Here is a 22,551-nt window from a genome sequence, read left to right as displayed (position 1 = left end):
GCTCTCTCAACGCCCTCTCAGGTAAAAACAACATCAGTCTTCTATCCTCTCCCTCATCACTCCACCAACCCTCCTCCGTGGCACTCTACGTCTCTGCTGCAGCACACACCGGTCACAGTGGTGGCTTTGTGAACATGTCCGTCCCAGCTCGGAGCCCAGAGCAGTCCGCCAAGAAACTGCTCTTCCTGTCCACCAACCCTCTTCTCCTTCTCCTTTCCCCCCGCTAGGGCATGCGCGCTTTTTAACCTTCTCCTGGGCGGGCAGGTGGTAGCACGAGGCGTTGCATCACTAATTATCCGTAAGGCGCCTGATAGGGCTCACTGCGCAGGCTCAGGGCACCGCCAGCCTCGTGAGCCTCGTGACTTGGCTGCAAGCCCAGGCGCCATCTTGAGTCCACGCTGGCAACAAGCCTGGGTGCCACCTCGGTCCTGCCGAGTGGTCCCCAACAGAGTTCACCAGTTTTATGTGCATATATTTATGATGGTGTATTTAGTTTCATGCAATTTTATGACAGAGGTGGATTCCTGTACCACCACCACAGCCAAAATACAGATCTACTGGAGGGATATCTCTTATTGTCCTTGAATAACCACATCCATCTTCTTCCCTCTGCCCTCCCCAATCTCTGGCAAGTACAATATTGTGTTTGTGTGTGTGTGTGTGTGTGTGTGTGTGTGTGTGTGTGTGTGTGTGTGAGAGAGAGAGAGAGAGAGAGAGAGAGAGAGAGAGAAAGAAATTGGGGGCTGGACCCAAGGACATTCTACCTCTAAGCTACATCCCCAGGCCTATTTTATTTTTATTTGACAACAGGGTCTCCCTAGGGTTGTAAGAGTCTCACTACTTGTTGAGACTATGAGACTATCCTTGAACCTGTAATCCTCCTATCTCAGTTTCCCAAGTACTGGAACTACAGGTGTGTGCCAGCACACCCGGCTTGGCAATTGCAATTTTATCATTTCAAGAGTGTTATCAGAGCTGGATGTGGTGGCACACACTTGTAATTCCGGGACTTGGGAGGCCGAGACAAGAGGATCATGAGTTTGTGGCCAGCCTCAGTTACTTAGTGAGGCCCTCTGCAAATTAGTGAGACCCTGTTTCAAAATAAAGAATAAAAAATAAGGTTGGGGGTGTGTGGCTCAAAGGTAGAATGCCCCTGGATGTAATCCCCAGTGCTGCAAAAATAAATAAATAAATAAATACATAAATAAATACATAAATAAATAAAATAGGATTGGGGGTGTAGCTCAGAGGTAAAATGCCCTTGGTTCAGTCCCCAGTACCACACACACACACAAAAGAATGTAAAATATGTGGGAGCTGGGCGTGATGGCAGCACACACCTGCAATCACAACTACTTGGGAGGCTGAGACAGGAAGATCACAGCCTCAGCAATTTAGCAAGATGTTGTTTCAAACAAACAAAAAAATAAAATCAGCCTGGGGGTGGGAGGTGTACCTCAGAGGTAGAATTCCCCTGGGTTCAATTCCTAGTATAAAAGAAAACAAAACAGTTTTTGCGGTCCTGGGGATTGAACCCAGGAACATTCTACCTCCAAGCTACATCCCCAGCCCTGTTTTTGACACAGAGTCTCACTAAGTAGCTGGGGCTGGCCACAAGCCTGCAATCCTCCTGTCTCAGCCTCCCAAGTACTGGGATTACAAGTGTGCGCCACCACGCCCAGCAAAAGGGATGTTATATACTTTTTTTTTTTTTTTTTTGGTGGTACTAGGGGTGGAACCCAGAGGCTTTCTACCTCCGGGCTATACTCCCAGACTTTTTTTTTTTAGTATATTTTATTTGGAAACAGGGTCTCACTAAGTTGCCGAAAGCCTCACTAAGTAGCCGAGGCTGGCTTCGAACCCATGCAATCCTCCTGTCTCAGCCTCCCAAGCGCAGGGATTACAAGCGTGCGCCACCGCGCCCGGCTGGATGTTATGTACTTGGGACACGGGATCACACAGCTGCAGCCTTTCAGAGTCAACTTTCTTTGAGGCTCAGCCAAGTCATTACATTTGTCAAGAATTTCTTCTTATTAATGAGTGGTATTTCATGATGTGAATAGATCACTTCATCTAACCATTCATCCATTAAAGGACATTTGAGTTTCTCCCAGTTTTTTTTTTTTTTTTGGCTCTTACAAATAAAGCTTCTGAAAACATTCATATACAGATTCTTTCCTGCATAGGAGAGAGATTTCTGGATCGTATGGTAAGTGCATATTTTGTTTTATAAGGAACTGCCCACTCTTTTTCCAGAGTGGCGGTGCCTTTTACACTTCCACCAGCACAGAGGAGTCAATCAGTCACTCCACATCCTTCCCCGAATTTGGTGCTATCACCATTTCTTATTTTAGCCATTCTGTTAACTGTGCTCATGCTGGCTTTAATCTGCATTTCACTTGTGGCTAATGCTGCTGAAAAACTCTTTACATATGTTTAAATAATAGCCACCTTTATAATCTTTTCAGTGATATGTCTGTATATATATTTTTTTCCCTTTTTTTTTAGTACTGGGGATGGAACCCAGGGGCATTCTACCTCTGAGCTACACCTTCAGCCCTATATTTTTATTCTTTATTTTGAAACAAGGTCTCTCTGAGTTGCAAAGTGCCTTACTAAGTAGCTGAGGCTACTTGAACCACCATCCTCCTGTTTCAGCCTCCCAAATGCTGGGATTACAAGCGTGCCCCACCACTCCCAGCACCCCAACTCTTTCTTTCTTTCTCTCTCTCTTTCTTTCTTTCCTTCTTTCTTTCTTTCTTTCTTTCTTTCTTTCCTTCTTTCTTTCTTTCTTTCTTTCTTTCTTTCTTTCTTTCTTTCTTTCTTTCTTTCTTTCTTTCTTTTCTTTCTTTCTTTTTTGGTGGTACTGGGGTTCCTGGAAGCCCTTCTACCTCCAGGCTACACTCCCAGACCTATTTTATACTTTTTATTTGGAAACAGGGTCTCTTAAGCCAGCACAGCTGGCTCCAAACCAGCGTGATCCTCCTGTCTCTGCCTCCCAAGAGCAGGGATTACAAGCGAGAAGCGAGCGCCACCACGCCCGGTTTATTCTTTATTTTGAAACAAGGTCTCACTAAGTTGCAGAAGCCCTCACTAAGTAGCTGAAGCTGTCCTCAAACCCCCATCCTCCTGTCTCAGCCTCCCAAGTATGGGATAAGTATTGGATCGTCTTTTAACCACTCCCCACCTTTTTTTTTTTTTTTTTTTTGTACTGGGGATTGAATCCAATATGCCATTATCTATCTCTGTGTTATGCCCAGTCCTTTTTATTCTTTTTAATTTTGAAACAGGGTTTTGCTAAATTGCTGAAAGCTTTGTTAATTTGCTGAGGCGGACCTCAAACCTGTGATCCTCCTGTCTCAGCCTCCCGAGTACTGGGACTACGAGCTGGGTGTGATGGTGCATGCTTGTAATCCCAGTACTTGGGAGGCTGAGACAGGAGAATCTGGGTTCTCAGACAGCCTCAGCCACTTGGTGAGACCCTGTTTCAAAATAAAGAATAAAAATTTGAACGCCGGGCGTGGTGGCGCACGCTTGTAATCACCGCGCTTGGGAGGCTGAGACAGGAGGATCGCACAGGTTCGAAGCCAGCCTCAGCTACTTAGTGAGGCTTTCAGCAACTTAGCGAGACTCTGTTTCCAAATAAAATATAAAAAAGGTCTGGGAGTATAGCCTGGAGGTAGAAAGCCTCTGGGTTCCACCCCTAGTACCACCAAAAAAAAAAAAAAAAAAAAAAAAATTTGGGCTGGGGGTTTTTGCTCAGAGATAAAATGCCCCTGGGTTCAATCCACAGCAACACACACACACACACACACACACATGCACACACACATGCTCACACGCGCACACGCGCACACACATGCACACACACATGCTCACACACATGCTCACACACATGCTCGCACACACACGCACACACACATGCTCACACATGCGCACACACACATTTCTAGGTTCTCTTATCTGTTTCATGGATCTGAGTATGCTCTTTGCTGATACCACACTGACTGGATTACGACAGCCGACCTCAACATCCGGTAACGTGGTTCTTCCTAATTTATTCTTCTTTGCAAAAACTATTTTAGTTGTTGATGCTATTTCTTTACTTATTGGCTGAGCAGCGATGCTTTTTAAGACTCTTATGAGATTAGAGAGGTCTTTGGGGTGTGACGTGGAGCCTGTCATCCCTGCCGAAGATCTTCCCAGAGCATCCTGTAGTTCTCAGGATGAAATCCAAGCTCTTGGCAGCAGAGCCGGCCTCTCTGCCTGCCCCATCTCTTCCAGCGCCCTCTCTTCTCCTGCACTGGGTTAGTCTCACTTTGTTTCTTCTTCATTCTCCTGTTTTTTGTTTGTGTTCAGGGGGTCCTGGGGATGAACTCAGGTAAGTGTGTGCTCCACCACTGAGCTTCACCCACAGTGACGGATTTTTCTGTTTTTGTTTGTTTGGTTTGGTTTCATAGTGGGCACTGAACCCAGGGACATTCTAACTCTAAGCCCAAGCCTTAACTCAACCTCCAGCCCTATTTTTTTTTATATTTTGCTTTGAAACAAGGTCTAAGTTGCTGAGGCTGGCCTCGAACCTGGGATCCTTCTGTCTCAGCCTCCGGAGTACTGGGATTACAGGCGTGGGCCACCACACCCAGCCTGATTCTTCTGTTTTGAAAATTGTTCCCTCACATTCTTCAGTTGGCTTCTGTCATCCCTCCTTCAGGTCTTCTATCTCAGGGAGGCCTCCCTTGAGCCCCCACCTCCAACCACTGTCCTGTGGGCTTTGTTCACCCCTGTAGTACAGGGCTTACCTCCGCATGGTGCCTGGTATGTAGTAGGTGCTCAATAAATATTTGTGACATGGAACATTCCAATGATTATTATTCCTTGGTCCAAATGAGTTCAGTATGGGCTTCAGGGCTCAGATTCGGTCCCTCTGAGACTCCTTCTCTGGCCCTGGGCCATTTCCCTTCCCCAAGAGAACCTTTAAGACCCAGGAGCCAGCAGGGAGATGCGCAGAGCTGGGGGCTACGAGGAAAAGATGGAGGGAAACTGCATGGTCCAGAGGGGCTGCTGGGCCCTGCCTCAAGCCCACAGCACAGAGCTGAGAGCTGGGGGTGACAGAGGAGAAGTCCAGGTCTGGGTAGGCAGAGGTGGGTGAAAGGAGTCTCAGCTCAGCTCCCTCTCTTGGCCCCATCCAGGCAGAGCAGGTATTTTCCTCAGTACATTGTTCTTCATCTGGGGACCCTAGGGGGCGTGTATTAAGCTCTCGACCCCACATGCAGCTGTGGTCCAACCTGTCCATCCCTGCTCCCAAGGATGGGCGGCCACCCTGGCACCTGTCTGGGCAGCCATAACAGGGGCCCAGGGACCCTGTGCCGCACGGCCTTCTCTTTCCCTCCTCAGTGCCTGGTGGGCCATGTCTGTCCAGCACTGCCGGCAGCATCTGTATCTTTCCTTCTCCTGGCCTCTGGTTCTTAGCCCTGGAAACTTTCTGGAGCCAATCAGAGAAGTCGGGCCCTTAACATTCCACACATGTTCCTTAAGAAAAAGGGGTCATCTCTCTCCTTTCTTCTAGAGCACTCTGAGAGGGGAGAGAAGCACCCAGAAAATACTTTTGAACTCAGAGAAGCATGGTGGGGGCTTCAAAACCTTGTCCTGAGCCCAGTGCAGTGATGTGCACCTGTCATACCAGAACCTGGGAAGCTGAGATGAGGGGATTGCAGGTTCAAGGCCAGCCTCAGCAATTTAGTGTGATCCTCGGCATCTTGGCGAGATCCTGTTTCAAAATGAAAAATAAAAAGGGATGGAGGTGTAGCTTGGAGGTAGAATGCCGCTGGGTTCAATCTCCAGGTAAAAATAAATAAATAAAACAAAAAACAAAAACAGGCTGGGTGTGGTGGTGCACGCCTGTATCCTAGTACTTGAGAGATCGAGACAGGAGGATTGCAGGTTCAAGGACAACCTAAACAAATAATGAAACTCTCTTCAACCTACCAAGACCTTGTTTCAAAAAAATAAAATAGGCCAGCGCTTGGGAGGCTGAGACAGAATCACACGGGTTTGGAGCCAGCCTCAGCTACTTAACGAGGCTCTCAGCAACTTAGTGAGACCCTGTTTCCAAATAAAATATAAAATAGGTCTGGGAGGATAGCCTGGTGGTAGAAAGCCCCTGGGTTCCACCCCCAGTACCACCAAAAAAAAAAAAAAAAAAAAAAAAAAATTAAGGCTGAAGGTGTAGCTCTGAGGTAGAATGTCCCTGGGTTCAATTCCCAATCTCTCTCTCTCTCCTCTCTCTCTCTCTCTCTCTCTCTCTCTCTCTCTCTCTCTCTCTCTCTCACACACACACACACACACACACACACACACACCCCAAAAACAAACAAATAAAAACCTATCCTGCACCTTAGCAGGCCTTAGAGAATGCTAAGTTGTCTTCTAGAGATAAGATACTGGTAGTCATAGGAAGGGGAGCCAGCCCAGCCTTTGGGCTCAGAAACACCTGGGTTTGACTTCTGCCCCTCCTGGCTGTGCAACCTTGATCTAGTGAATTAATCTATACAAACCTCTCCCTTTTCTTTTCTTTTCTTTTTTTCAGTACTGGGGATTGAACCCAGGGGCATTCTACCTCCGAGCTACACCCTCAGCCCTATTTGTGTGTGTGTGTGTGTGTGTGTGTGTGTGTGTGTGTGTTACTGGGGATGGAACCCAGGGGCATTCTACCTCCAAGCTATACCCCAAGCCCTATTTTTTTTTATTCTTTAGTTTGAAACAGAGTCTCACTGACTTGCAAAGGGCCTCACTAAGTAGCTGAGGCTGTCTGCAAACTGTGATCCTACTATCTCAGCCTCCCAAATGCTGGGATTACAAGTGTGTGCCACCACGCTTGGCTTTATTTATTTAATTAATTAATTTATTTTTATTCTTTATTTTGAAACAAGGTCTCACTAAGTAGCTGAGACTGGCTGTCTAAGTCTCCCGAGTACTGGCATTATAGGTGTGTGCTACCAAACCCAGCTCTGAATCTCACTTTCTTGTGTGGAAAATAGAGCATTTGTTTCATATCATTGTATGAATGCCTGGCACCCAGTGAAATGCTACATCAGCGAGTAAATCTTCATCCAAATGTGTTATTAAATGTATTATTAAAGAAGTGGATCTCAGCCGGGTATAGTGTCACATGCTTGTAATCCCAGTACTTGGGAGCCTGAAACAGGAGGATTGTAGGTTCACAGCCAGCCTCAGCTACTTTTTTAGTAAGGCCCTCTGCAACTTAGTGAAACCATCCCCAGTACCAAACACACAAAAATAAATAAATAAAAAAGAATAAAAAAATAAGGCTGGAGTTTAGCTCGAAGTTAGAATACCCCTGGGTTTAATCCCCAGTAGCACGCACACACACACACACACACACACACACACACACACACACACACACACACGGACCTCAGAGTGTGTGGTCCAGGAGCAGCAGCAGCAGCATCTCCTGGATACAAGCGGAAATGCAAACTCTGAGGCTCTGCGTGCCCAGATCTACTGAATTAGAAACTCTGGGGTGGGGCCCAGCAATCTGTTTTAACAAGCCCGCAGAAGTTCTCAAACCACTGCCACACTGATTGGGAATGCGGACTGTCAGGATTCTGAAGTCTAGGACACATGGCAATCTCCTGGGAGTTTGTTAAGAATACAGATTTCTGCTGGGCATGAGGGTACATACCTGTAATCCCAGTGAGTTGGGAGGCTGAGGCATGTTTGAGACCACCCTGGGCAATTTAGCCAGACCCTGTCTCAATATAAAAATATAAAGGGCTGGGGATATATGTAGCCCAGTGGCAGAGCACCCCTGGGTTCAATCCCCAGTAGTGAAAAAAACAAAAATAAAACCAGATTCCTGATTGCTAAGCCAGAGGCCGAGATGGAGTGGAAAATCTGTATTTTAACCAGAGGTGACTTCAATAGGGAGGGCGACTGCAACAGAGGTTTCAATGGGAGACAGGCATGGAAGGCACTGCAGGGTGTTGAGGCTGCCCCTTGGCGAGAGAGCATAAAGCTGGAAGGGGGAGGTGGGTTCTCTAATGCCCCTGGGGAAGAAGTTTAGACTTTTCCTAAAGTTTTTGAGGGAGAGGGAAGATGGGGTATAAAATGAAAGGAGTTCGTGCAAGCCCTGGACACCTGCCCAACCTTGACGTCAGGCCCCTTGGCCCCCGCCAGCCTGGCCCTGGCGCAGGTCAGAAGGGCGAGGCCTGGGGAGCGGAGCCTCTCCAGCCTCCGCCCTGGTTCTAGCGTGACCACCCGCCTGGTGGGTGCAGGTGGAGGGAGGGCTGGCCTGGGGCCACTGAGCGCCAGTGGGACCTGTCACAGGGCCAGGTCGGAAGGCCAGGAGGTCTGGCGGGGAGACCGCCAAACGAGGGCACCTGGATGACCTGTCACCGCATGGTCCAGAGCTTCTGGTGGCACTGCAGTGGGGAAGTCGACAGGGAGGTGCAAGACGGGGACTGACCTTGTATGAGTCTCCTGAGCCCTTTGACCACCGGTGCTTCAGGTCTTCTCGAAGCCCCGAGGCACTGGCCCATGGAGCCCCTCCACAGTGTGAGGACTTTAAGCACAGAGGATCTTCTGAATGTGAAATGGGCCCTTGGTGACACTGCTTCCAGGAAACAGTTAATTTCTGGATGAAACAACTTCTGATAAGCTAATGGAACCCTATCCAGTGGGTGGGAGCAGCTGGCCTTTGCTGCTTTCCCACTTTTGTGACTGCTTCTGTTCCTATGGTCTTCAGGGGACTGGCTTTATACTAAGGTGACCTCCTATTGTCTCATCTGGTCCTGAGGGCAGGTCATCAAGGTTGTGTTCCCATCGCTCCATTTTCCAGATCAGTAGACTGTGGCTTGGAGAAATTCTGTAACTTCCCTCAAGGCCCCATCGTGGTATCAGACAAGACACGGGTCTGCCAGGTCCTGCGCCCTTGACACTGACCTCTGCGTTCCCCATAGGTCTCTCCCTTCTTTTCTCTGCCTCACAGTCCTCCTCCCTCTTGCCCCTTCAGGCTTGCCACTTATCATTGTGCAGGTTGTGTACTGTACAACTTTATTTTGTGGAACTGGGGATGGAATCCAGGGGTATTCTACCTCCAAGCTGTACCCCCAGCCCAATTTTTTATTCTTTATTTTAAAACAGGGTCTCCCTGAGTTGTCACTAAGTAGCTGAAGCTGTCCTCGAACCTTCGATCCTCTTGTCTCAGCCTCCTGAATGCTGGGATTACAAGAGTGTGCCACCACACTTGGCTCAGTGTACAACTTTATGATCAACACAGAAGCATTAGGGCCATTTTCCATCAGATGGCAGTAAAAGGCAGAGTAAAAAGGGAAGTAAAAGCAAGGAGCACATTTTTCTAATTTGTTCAAAGCAGCCTCTGGGCTGTCCCATGGTCCTGCAGGCATCTTCCCACACTTCTTCTTCTTCTTCTTGGCAGTCTGGTGTCCTGATTCCACACGGTACCTCCTTACTCACAGGGGTTACCAAGATCTTCATCAAGTCTGGCTCAGGGAATCTGATTTCCTCTGGAGAGGTGATGGTGCCCTGTGATCACTTATGACACCACTGTGCGTTGGGACCTGCTCCTGTATCTGTGTGCATGCACCTGTCTGCCACACACAGCTGTTCCATCCTCATCCCAGTATAGGTATGAGTATCTTGTGAGCAAAAGGAGCCTTTCCTGGGGTGCAGAGGTAGCTCAGGAGCCATATGAGCCAGACCACACAGGAGACACCTCCTGGCCTGTGACATACTGGTCCTTCAAGCTGATACTAAAAGAGCTGGGGTGGGAGGCATCTTCCTGGTCAAAGGAGGCACTTGGTCTCTGAGTACCAGGCTCACTCATGGATGGCTGAGGCATTGAGAGGGGCAGAAATGATACAGGAGGGGAGAGGATGGTGGAAACTGGCTGGGGGTCAGGAGAGGAGGGGAAATGGAGGACTAGTCTCCTGGAATCAGAGCAGAGAAGTGACACCAACGCTGAGGTAGGGAAGAGGGAACACGTGGAGATGGTGGGGGGGCTGATGCCCTTGGGGAGCCGTAGTCTTTGGGCCTAGTGCCCTGCTTAGCTCCAGCCATGGCAGGGCTGTCTGGAATGGTGGGGCTCCAGGCTTCTCCCACAACTTCAAGTGTACCCTTAGTCCCTCTCTTTCTGGATGCCCCCTAGTGAGAATTCCCTCCTGGCCGGGAGGGATTCATTTACCTGCGCAGCCCCACCAGATCGGAACGCCTCCATCTTCCTGCTTCTAGGGTTTTCTCTACTGCCAACGAGCATCCTTGACCCTGGCACCAGACACTCTGAAGCAGCATCAGGAGGCCCGCTGCTTCCTGCAGTGCCTGGTCAGCCTGACTGTCTTGGGTGAGCTCTACTCAGGGATTCTGAGCTGCTCTGGCTGGCAGGATGCTGGAGAGGGCAGAACAGGAAGCTGCCTTGGCCAGTGGGAGGGAGGATGCTGGAGTCCTGGGCAGAAGAAAGGAAGGGAGAGGAGATGCAAGAGGAGGAGGCTGGCCCCTTAGTGGTGGTAAAGGACTGAGGTGTGTGTATGTATGTGTGTGTGTGTGTGTGTGTGTTGCTGGGGGGGGCTGTTGGTTCTCTAGACTGTGTGGAACAGAAGGTATTCAGAGATCAACTAGTAGAACTTTCTCGTCCCCATCCCCTTTTACAGAGGAGGAGACTGAGGTCCACAGGAAAGAGACAGTGTTGTTGGAGCAGAATCTAACTCATTGACTTCTGCCCCAGGCCCAGTCCTCTGAGGGATTTGAATCCCTTACTCCTCTCTCTGTCCCCAGGAGTAGGGACTGCAGTTGTGGTCTCTGTGCAAACAGGCAGCAGTATGGTGTCTTCAGTTGCCTGCATCTAATTCTGTAGCCTGGACCTGAGGTGTGGAAGTCATCCCCCTGCCCCAACAAATTCACTTCTTGCCCAGCGACTCAGTTCCCACCTGCAGCTGGCTCTGTCTTCCCTCCAGCCTATAATCTACCCAACCTCAACCCCTTGCTTAGCCCTGGGTTTCCACAACAACAGTTCCTACCCTCCTCCTTCCCAGTCTTTCCTGAGCCTAGGGTGCCCATAGTAAATGTACTGGAGTTGGGCACAGTGGTGCACACCTGTAATCCTAGTGCTTGGGAGGCTCAGACAGGAGGATCACAGGTTAGCGACCAACCTCAGCAACTTGGAAAGACTCAGTTTAAAAAAAAAAATAGGGATGCCAGGCATGGTGGCGCATACTTGTAATCCCCGCGCTTGAGAGGCGGAGACCGGAGGATCACACAGGTTCGAAGCCAGCCTTGCTGGCTTAAGAGACCCTGTTTCCAAATAAAATATAAAATAGGTCTGGGAGTGTAGCCTGGAGGTAGAAGGACCCTGGGTTCCATCTCCAGTACCACCACTAAAAAAAAAAAAAAAAAAAAAAAAAAAAAAAAAAAAGTGCTGGGGTATAGCTTAGAGGTAGAATGCCCCTGGATTCAATCCCCAGAAACACACATACGTGTGCATGCACACACCCAAAAATAAAAAGAAAGAAAAAGAAAAGTATAAAGAGAAGAGAAATAAAGGAAGGAAGGCAGGAAGAAAATGTACTGGGCCACCGTTCTGGGATTTTCTTAGGTTATAGGCCTGACAAGGTATGTATGTGGGAGTGACTTGTCAGGAAGGGGCTGAGCTCTGTTGTCAGCCTAGGCTTGTCTCCTTAGAGTGTCTAAGGCCACAGTTTCTTCAACCTACTTCCTGGTTGCCGTGGTAACTGCAAATGCCAGTAATGATTGGAGACCAGCTATGTGGCCACCCTTAGACATTCAGATGTTTGAGGCCATCGAGGCCATTGGCATGGCTGGACCTTCCTCATCAGTTTCTCCATTCCACAGCATCTCCCCTAACAACCCCAACCTTCCCTGCTGGGACATGGCTCCCATCTCACTTCCCCCACACAGAGGGACCCCGCACAGTCACTCCTGTATGACTCCCTTCCAGGCCTCTTTCCTCAGGCCTTCAACATCCATGTGCCTCTTGCCACACACCCTTTCTCTTGCTCTGTCCCTGTTTCCCTTGGCGCCCCTGCCCCCTGCACGCTAGGGATTGAATCCAGGGGCATTCTATCTTCAAACTACACCCCCAGCCCTATTTTATTTTTCATTTATAAACAGGGTCTAAGTTGATGTGAGCCTCACTGAGCTGCCGAGGCTGGCTTCACACCTGCGATCCTCTTGTCTCAGACTCCCAAGTACTTGGGATTACAAACATGTGCCCCAGGCCTGGCCCCCTTGGCAACTCTCTGGAGCCTAGAGAAGCACTCTCAGGAGGAGGTGACCCTTCACGGCTAAATCCTCACCCCTGCAGGGCTCCTCGCTCAGCCCCCAGAGATAGGGGCATTGCCAGGGTGAAGGTAAGGGAGACTTCTGGTAGTCTTAGCCTGAGATGGAGCCTTCCCCTAGCTGTACTAGTTTCCTGTAGCTCAATAACAAATCACTCAAAACTGGCCTCCTGAATTCTGCCTTGGGTGCTAGTTGGCCAGGAAGGATGTCTCCAGAAAGCAGAGGCGAGGTCCTGGTGAGTCAAGGCCAAGGCCGGGGAGGGTGTTCTCTGTGGGGAAGGTGGGAGGTTTTGTGCTGGGGATTGAACTCAGAGGCATTCTACCTCCAGGTTATACCCCCAGCCTGATTTTATTTCTTATTTGGAAACAGGGTCTCACTAAGTTGCCAAGGCTGGCTTCGAACCTATGACCTTCCTGTTTCAGTATGGGCAGTGCTCACCTGGCAGGTGAAGCTGAGCAGAGCTGCCCTGCTCAAGATGGGCATGTTGGCATCTGCTTGTAATCCCCGTACTTGGAAGGCTGAGACAGGAGGCTCGCAGGCTCAAGACCAGCCTCAGCAACTGAGCAAAACCCTCAGCAACTCGGTGAGGCCCTGTTTCAGCGTAAACATAAAATAAAATAAAAAGGGCAAGTGGGTGTAGCTGGGAGGTGGAATGCTCCTGGGTTCAATTCATATTACAAAACAAAAACAACAACAGCAGCAGCAGCAGCATTCCGGAGGCTGAGACCGGCGGATCGCGGTTCACGGACAGCCTCAGCTACTTAGTGAGGCCCTCCGCAACTTCGTGAGATCCTGTTTCAAAATACAGAATAAAAAATAGGGCAGGGGGCATAGCTCAGAGGTCAAATGCTTCTGGGTTCCATTCCCAGACCCGCACACACATACACACACACAAAACAAAACAAAACAAAAAGAACCTCCCCTGCTTAGACCCAAACTGACCTGGGACTGGGACCAAGTTGAGGAGGGACAGGGCTGTCTTTGACTTGACTCACAGAAAGAGCAGTGAGCTACTCTTGAAAGCCCTCCCAGCCTCCTCCAGGCTGAGCTGGTTGCCCATCTCTGAGCAGGGCCCAATGTTCATTCTGCACACAGCCTCACAACCGATAGCAAATGCAGTGGTGTAAATAAAACAACTACCATTTTGTCATGTTCTCAGATTCCGTGAGTCAGGAATTCAGAAAGAGCAGAGTGGGGAAGGCTGGTCTTTGCCCCAGATGTCTGAGACTTCAGCTGGGATGACTTGAAGGCCGTAATCACCTGGAGGCTCACTCACTCCAAAATTCAGCACCTAGATGACAAAGAGTCAAGAGCCAGGCTGTTGACCCAAAGAGGACCTCCTCCTGTGCTTGGCTTCCTTATGACATGGTGGCCTCTGGTTAGCGTTTTTGTTTTGTTTTTTTGTGCTGGGGATTGAACTCAGAGGCATTCTACCTCCAGGTTATACCCCCAGCCTGATTTTATTTCTTATTTGGAAACAGGGTCTCACTAAGTTGCCAAGGCTGGCTTCGAACCTATGACCTTCCTGTTTCAGCCTTCCAAGTACTGGGATTATAAATGTGTGCCACCTCGCCCAGCTTTGGTTAGACTTCTTTTTTTTTTTTTTTTTTTTAATGTTTATTTTTTGCTCAGCTAAAGTTAAAGCAACAAGTTGATTCAAGACTTCTTAAACAGTTCTGTAAATATGCTCCATTAGTTCTACTTAAGATGAAGTCAATGAATCTAGTGTAATACGTAAACAAATCAACGTTATAAACCCGAGGTTTATTGGTGCTGAAGGATGAACATTGTGGTTGAAGGGGTAACTAGCTGACGGTACATTCTTCAGTGCCACATGTAAAGCATGAATGAGACAGCGCTCCCTGCAGTATCCTCCCAAAGCTACAGGTCAGACACTGCAGTGGATCATTTCTGCACTCGTATACAAACACCATTTCCTCTTTGCTTCTCCTTGTAAATTTTTTTTAATTAATTTATTTTTTAAATTGGTGCATTGTAGTCATATATCAATCACATTGGAGTACAAGACTTGAGAGGATATACAAGCACACATCATCCAATTAGCCCTCCTCCAGCCCCGTCCCATTCCCTCCCCCTTCCTCCATCCCACACTTCTTTGGTGATTTACTTTGATACATTTGTTTATGTACCTCCTGCGTTTTAAAGAGGCTCCGTCCTCCAGTATTACATACCCTCTGATTGGTCACATTAGTTGCTTCACTATAGGGCCCTTTCTATAGCTCAATCTCTTCCTGTTGCCCTTTTCCTCCTAGTTATTGCTGATTAAGAGAAGCGTCTGATTTATATTTTCTGCGATATTTCTCTGTGCATGCTGCGTTGCAAGTACCAATCCCACTCTTGATGGTCCCAGTAGTGGCCTTGCTACTCAGTGGACTAATCCAGACCTCGCTGGCTCAAGCAGAGGCCTTGCCTCATGGGAGGACCCAGTTCTGGTCTCGCTGGCCCCTGAACCGGTCAAACCCCTAAGCTGGCTTTGGTCCCGACCTTGGAGGCCGCAGGAGTGAACTTGCCTCACGCCAGGCTCCGATGCTGGCCATTGGCCCTGCACCGGTCTAACCCCTTGGCAGGATTCCAATCCCGGCCTCGGAGGCCCCAACACTGGTAATGCCTCACGACAGGCTCCGATGCCGGCCTCACTGGCCCCAGCACCGGCCTAACCGCTTGACAGGCTCTTATCCTGGCCTCAGAGGCCCCAGTACCGGCCTTGCCTCAAGGCAGGCTCCGATGCCGGCCTCGCTAGCCCCAGCACTAGCCTAACCCCTCGGCAGGCTCTTATCCTGGCCTCGGAGGCCCCAGTACCGGCCTTGCCTCACGGCAGGCTCCAATGCCGGCCTCGCTGGCCCCAGCACCGGCCTATTGGTTAGACTTCTTACATGGCATCTCAGAGCTCCAGTTCACAACATAGAAGCTGCATTTTATGGTCCAGTATAGAAGTCACTTCTGTCATATTTCTTTTCTTCCTTCGTGTGTGTGTGTGTGTGTGTGTGTGTGTGTGTGTACCCTAGCCCTATATTTTAGTCCTTTTATTTTTATTAATTTTTTTTGGTGGTACTGGGGTTTCTGGAAACCCTTCTACCTCCGGGCTACACTCCCAGACCTATTTTATACATTTTTAAATTTGAAAACAGGGTCTCTTAAGCCAGACAGGCTGGCTTCGAACCTGCGCGATCCTCCTGTCTCCGCCTCCCAAGCGTGGGGATTACAAGCGTGCGCCACCACGCCCGGCTAGTCTTTTTATTTTTGAAACAGGGTCTCACTGAGGTGAGAAAGGCCTTGCTAAGTAGCTGAGGTTGTCCACAAACTGCGATCCTCCCGTCTCCGCCTTCTGAATGTTGGAATTACAAGCGTGCGTACCACGTCTGGCCTCCTATTTATTTATTTATTTATTTATTTATTTATTTATTTATTTCAGGGTCTCACTAAGTTGTGGAGGGTCTCACTAAGTTGCTGAGACTGGCTGTGAACCTGTTGTGCTCCTCTGGTCTCCATAATCCCAAGAACTGGGATTACAAATTTATGCCACCATGCCTAGCTACTTCTGCCGTGTTCTAATAGTTATGAGCAAGTGACAACTCTGCTCAGATTCAGGGTTATCTACCTCACTTCTCAATGCAAGCAGTTGAGGAATTTGGGGCCATTAAAAATTTTTATAAGCCGGGCATGGTGGCGCATGCTTGTAATCCCTGCGCTTGGGAGGCGGAGACAGGAGGATCGTGCAGGTTCGAAGCCAGCCTCGCTGGTTTAAGAAACACTGTTTTCAAATAAAAATATAAAAATGGGTCTGGGAGTGAAGCCCAGAGGTAGAAGGGTTTCCAGGAACTCCAGTACCACCACCACCAAAAAAAAAAAAAAAAAAAAAAAAAAAAAAAATTATAAAGGTATGCCAGGTGTGGTGGCACATGCTTGTAATACCAGCATTTGGAAGGCTGAAACAGGAGGATCATGGTTGTAGACAGTGTCAGCTACTTAGTGAGACCCTGTTTCAAAATAAAGAATAAAAAATAAAAAAGCCGGGCGTGGTGGCGCATGCTTGTAATCTCAGCATTTGGGAGCCTGAGACCGGAGGATTGCAGTTCCCTGACAGCCTCAGCTACTTAGTGAGGCCGCCCCCAACTTAGTGAGACCCTGTTTCAAAATAAAGAATAAAATATAGGGCAGGGAGTGTAGCTTGGAGGTCAAATGCCCCTGGGTTCTGTCCCCAGAACCACAAAAAACAAAAAACAAACAAACAAAAAAAATTAGGGCTGGGGTTGTAGTTCAGAGGTAGAATGTCCCTGGGTTCCATCCTCAGTACCTCAAAAATAAATAAATAAATACATTAATTAATTTAATTAATTAAATTCAATTTAAAAATAGGGCTGGGGTGTAGCTTGGAGATAGAAAGCCCCTGGGTTCTATACCCGGTACCAAAAATAAATAAATAAATAAATAAATAAATAAATAAATAAATAAATAATAGGGGCCAGAAATAGGGGCCAGGTATAGGGGCCAGGTCTGGTAGCCCATGTTTGTAATCCCAGTACTTGGGAGGGTGAGATAAAAGGATTGCAGGTTTGAGGCTACCCTCAGGAACTTAGATCCTCATCAACTTAAGAAAAACTTGTTTCAAAATAAAGAATAAAATAGAGCTGGGGGTGTAGCTCAGAGGTGGAACCCCTGAATTCAATCACCAGCATCAAAAAATAATAAATAAATAATAAATATATATACTACCACATTAATTAAAGCAATCAAATTGCAAATTGACAGAATCAGGGCTAGGTGTGTGTGTGTATGTGTGTGTGTGTGTGTGTGTGTGTGTGTGTGTGTGTGTGTGTGTGTGTGTTAGTTACTGGGATTGAATCCAGAGGTGTTCTACCTCTGTACTCCACCCCCAACATTATTTATTTGTTCACTTGTCTATTTATTTATTTTTTGGTACTGGGGATGGAACCAGGGGCATTCTACCTCCAAGCTACACTTACAGCCCTATTTTGTATTCTTTATTTTGAAACAGCATCTCACTAAGTTGCAGATGGCCTCTAATGTAGCTCAGGCTGTCCTCGAACCTGCGATCCTCCTGTCACAGCCTCACAAGTACTGGGATTACAAGTGTGTGCCACCATACCCAGCTTTATTTTTTATTTAGAAACAGGGTCTCACTAACTTACCAAGGTTGGCCTCAAACCTGCTATCCTCCTGTCTCAGCCTCACAAGTACAGAATTGCAGGTATACAATACAATGCTAAGCTAGAGATAGAGTTTAGAATCTAAAAAGAGTACCTTTCTTTTATTTGGCAAATATTTGCTTTTTCTCTTTGTGCCAGGTCCTGCTCTGAGATCCAGGGAACAGTGTCTTTCTCTTTGCCTGAGCATAAATGTCAGGGGAGAGAGAAAAAATAGACAACCACATATAGGTGGGTTCCTGGGTCTAGCCTCAGCTTTGCACCCACCACCTGTGACTGTGGGCCTCAGTTTTCTAAGAATCTCTTACATCCCCTCTGCTTTGAGCCCCAGGTTTTAGGAGAGTACTCAGTCTGTGCCAAGGGGTCCCAGGAAGAGCTGGGGACAGAGTGGGACAGTGACACAGCCTGAGATATAAGGAAAGGGCCTCGAGACTGGCTCAAGCTTTGGGCGAGGGAGGGTGGTGGTCTGGGAGGCTAGGCCTCTTGTCCCTCCCAGCCTCCTATAGCCGTAGCAGCAGGGGACAGCAGCCAGCTCCAGGCCGGCTTTCCTTTTCCGCCATCTTGGAGCCCTCTGACAGCCTTGGGATCCACACAGGACTTCAGATCTTCTGGTCCTCTCTCAGGCCTCCTCCCACACTCATCCCTCCTCCGGTTTCTGCTGTGTCTTTGGTCCTTGACCCACATCCTCCTTCATAGCTGGAAGCTGCTCTTACCACCCCCGCTTGGTCTCTGTCTCTGTCTCTGTCTCTGTCTCTGTCTCTGTCTCTCTCTCTCTCTCTCTCTCTCTCTCTGGTTCTCATCCCCCTCAGTGGCTGCTGCCTTCTTCCTCTCCTTCACTGTCTTGTCCAGTTCGGTTGGTCTTTGGCAGGCAGCCCTCATAGCTGATTTTGATCGTTGTCTTTGCCTCCCTGGGACTGGGGAAAGGCACGATAGCAGCATCTCAGTGTCTGATCTAGAGGCTTCTGTAGAATAATCTCTCACCTCAAGACTCCTCTGTGTGTAACAGGCTGTCTGCCTTTGCCCCAGCCCCTGTTTTCAAGGTCCTAGGAAATGGCTCCCTATTGGCAGAGACCTGTCAGGACCTGTGTCCCAGGGAAAGGCGGGTGATGTCCATAGGTCCTTCCTTAGTTACACTCGGCCTACCTGAGGTCCTGTCTTCCTGGATGATGCCATCTCATGCCTGGCCTCTATCTTATCTTCTCCTTTCTTTCCTTCCTTCCTTCCTTCTTTCTTTTTTTTTTCTTTTTTTTTTTTTTTGTGTGTGTGTGTGTGTGTGGTACTGGGGACTGATCCCAGGGGCATTCTACCTCTGAGCTACACCTCCAGCCCTATTTTTTAAATCTTTATTTTGAAACAGGGTCTCACTAAGTTGTGGAGGGCTTAAGTAGCTGAGGCTGGCCTCAAACCTGCGATTCTCCTGTCTCAGTTTCCCAAATACTGGTATTACAAGCATGTACCACCACACTTAACTCCTTCCGTCTGTCCGTCTGTCCAGCCCTCCCTTCTTTCCTTTCTTATTTTGTACTGGGGACTGAACCCAGGGGCATTCTACCTTCAAGCTACACCCCTAGCCATTTTTAGTTTTTATTTTGGAACAGGATCTTGGTAAACTGCTGGGGCTGGCCTCACATCCTCAATCCTTCTGTCTCAGCCTCCCAAGTACTGAGATTACAGGTACGTGCCACCCCTCCTGGCTCCTCTGTCTCTCTCTCTTTTTTTTTCTTTTTTTGGTGGTATTGGGGATGGAACCCAAGGTCCCTCTCCCTCTGGGCTATACTCCCAGGCCTATTTTATATTTTATTTGGAAATAGGGTCTCACTAAGTTGCCGAGAGCCTCACTAAGTAGCTGAGGCTGGCTTCGAACCTGTGTGATCCTCCTGTCTCAGCCTCCCAGGTGCTGGGATTTCAAGCGTGCGCCAACACGCCTGATTATGTTTCCTTTCTTATAGCTCCAGTGGTCTTTGATTAGCCTTTCCCTGAGCTCTTTTAGGCATCAAGTAGCATCAAACAATCCTCAGTGCTGACATCAAGGGTGTACCCTCCCTAGCAATTTCAGGCAGTCCTCCTGTACTCCCCACTTAGCTGAGCCCAGCTCCAGTGTATTCTCCATCTGCACTGCATCATCAAAAACTGTTTCTTGCTGGGCACTGTGGTACATGGGATTACACCTGTAATCCCAGTACTTGGGAGGCCGAAATAGGAGGATCATAGTTTTGAGGCCAGCCTCAGCAATTCAGCAAGAACCTGTTTCAAAATAAAATAGGGTTAGGGGAGTAGCTCAGAGGTAGAATGCCCGTGCGTTTGATCTCCAGTACCCAAACCAACCAAACAAAACACTTGTTTTTATTTTCTGGATCATCCAGTTTCCCTGTTTTCATTTAGCTCTATAACTTCTTCCAAATGAGGCCTTGTCCTCTATCTCCAAGAAGCCTCTCCATTCCAGTGGCTGCGTCATCCTATGTCCTTGGAGAATCACACCTTGAGGCGCTCACTTGATCCCCCTGTTCCTTGTCCTACTGCTCGGGGCCAAGCTGAGGCGCGCACAGTCAGTGTGTTGGCCTGTGGCTGTGCCTGTGCTGCTCTCCCTGGATTGGTCTCCTCCCCCTCTTCCTTTCCTTTCCTTTCCTTCCTTCCTTCCTTCCTTCCTTCCTTCCTTCCTTCCTTCCTTCCTTCTCTCTCTCTCTTTCTCTTTCTTTCTTTCTTTCTTTCTTTCTTTCTTTCTTTCTTCCTTCCTTCCTTTCTTTCTTTCTTTCTTTGGCACTGGAGACTGAACCCAGTGGCATTTTACCTCTGAGCTATACCCCCAGCCCTATTTTACTTTGACAAAGGGTCTCACAAGTCACTGAGGGGCTTGCTAAATTACAGAGGCCAGCTTCAAACCTATGATCTTCCTGTTTCAGCTTTCCAAGCACTAGGATTATAGGAATGACCCGCCACACCCAGCTAAGGTCTCTCCCTTCTTGGTGGAGAGAAGAGTGGATGCAGGAGGGAGTGATGGGCTCCGGCAGAGGCACCTCAGCCCTACCTGACCTCGGCCACATGTCTGTGTGATTTGGATAGAATGGGAACATGTGCCCTGGGACTGTGTGTGTGTTTGTGTGTGTGTGTGTGTGTGTGTGTACCCCACAGCCATGGAGTACAAGGGGGACTACTGCCATCCTCCATTTTTCCTCATGTGACAGAGACACACTTCCAGGTGGAAGTGTCTCTGAGTTGGCTTCTACCCATAGTCAGGAGCTGGTTTACGAGTGGGAGACGGGAGGTGAGGGATCCCCACAGGTGGGGTTTTCAGGGGGTAGGGTTAGAGGTTTGCCATCTCTCTTGACCCCATCTTGATCCTCCTGGAGCACCTTCCTGGATGGGGGCCTTGCTCTTCTCCTGCCCTGGCAGATCTTCCCATCTGTCCTTTGCAACCAAACCATGGACCACTGCACACCGGAGGCCTCCTCTCCTTCTCTAAGGCACGGATCTCTGGAAGGACCTCTGGCCCTGACCTATCCCATCTACAGCGTCTGGTGCAGCAGAAGCCCAGAGGTGACCCTGAACGACTCCTTTCAGCATAGAGATTCGCCTTCTCCAAGCCAGCATCCAGTTTGGAGATTGCTTCTTCCAGCAGCTGGTATGACCAAAGAGAACATCTCTATCTGACAAGCCCTAACCCATGAAGATGGAACTTAGTCTGAATGGGACCTCCTCCTAGGGATCTGATTTCCCTCTTGCCTCTCCCTGCTCTGCCTGGATGGGACTTGGCAGGGAGATGGGATCTCCCCAGACTAGAGTCTGGAGGGAGGAGCTGGTTGGTGAGGATTTGGGCAGGCTCCCTCACATGGGGGACAGGGAAACCTTTCTCTCTTTTTTCTTATTCTCTTTCTCTCTGGGACATATTTATGATCGATCTCTCTTTTTGTGGTGCTGGGAATTGGTTCCAGTGTGCCTCTTCTATGTTAGGGAAGCATTCTACCATGTAACTCCAGCCTGCAATTTCTCTCTAGCCTTTTTTTTTTTTTTTTTTAAATTGGGGATTGAACCTAAAGGGCAGTCTACATTTAAGTTACACCCCCAGCCCTTTTAATTAATTAATTAATTAATTAATTTAGTGGTACTGGGTATTGAACCCAGGTGCATTTTACTTCTGAACTATACCCCCAGCCCTATTTTTTTTTTTTTAAATTTTGAAATAGAGTCTCACCAAGTTACCACATGCTGGTCTTGAACCTACTATCTTCCTGTTTCAGCCTCCCAAGTACTGGGATTACAGGCATCTGTATCTCCCACATCTCCTATGTCAAAATTCCAGTTCTGATAACACCAACACTATGTTTTATCCTAGATATTTTCAACTCTTGCCAACACTAAGACTGCTAAAAGGAATTTAATATTTTATGGCAATTTTTTAAAAAGTTGGTTATTTTTGTTCTTTGGGTAGACTGGGATGTACAAATTACTGCTTGTTTTTGTTTTGGTGGTGGTGAGATAGCTATAGCCTCAATTTCCTAATTACTATTTCAAAGTCATTTCAAAACAGTTCCTATCTCTGGGCATGGTGGCGCACGCTTGTAATCCCAGTATTTGGGAGGCTGAGACAGGAGGATCATGCAGGTTCAAAGCTAGCCTCAGCTGCTTAGCGAGGCTCTCAGCAACTTAGTGATACCCTGTTTCTGAATAAAATATGAAATAGGTCTGGGAGTGTAACCTGGAGGTAGAAAGCCCCTGGGTTTCATTCCCAGTAACACACACACACACACACACACACACACACACACACCAAAAACAAAAACAAAAACCCCCAAACCAGTTCCTATCTGAGTAGTTATATCACCAAATTAGATATATTCAAATCTATTTGTTTACAATTTTAGAGATTTTTTTAAATTTTATTTATTTTTTCGGGTTTGGGGATGGAACTCAGGGGCATTCAACCTCCAAGCTACAACCCCTGCCCTATTTTGTATTCTTTATTTTGAAACCGGGACTCACTGAGTTGCAGAAGGCCTCACTAAGTAGCTGAGGCTGTCCCCGAACCCTGATCCTC

This window comes from Muscardinus avellanarius (assembly GCF_963383645.1).
Source record: "Muscardinus avellanarius genome assembly, chromosome: 10".
NCBI classification, from domain to species: Eukaryota; Metazoa; Chordata; class Mammalia; order Rodentia; family Gliridae; genus Muscardinus; species Muscardinus avellanarius.
Note: the sequence above shows the minus strand (reverse complement) of the source record.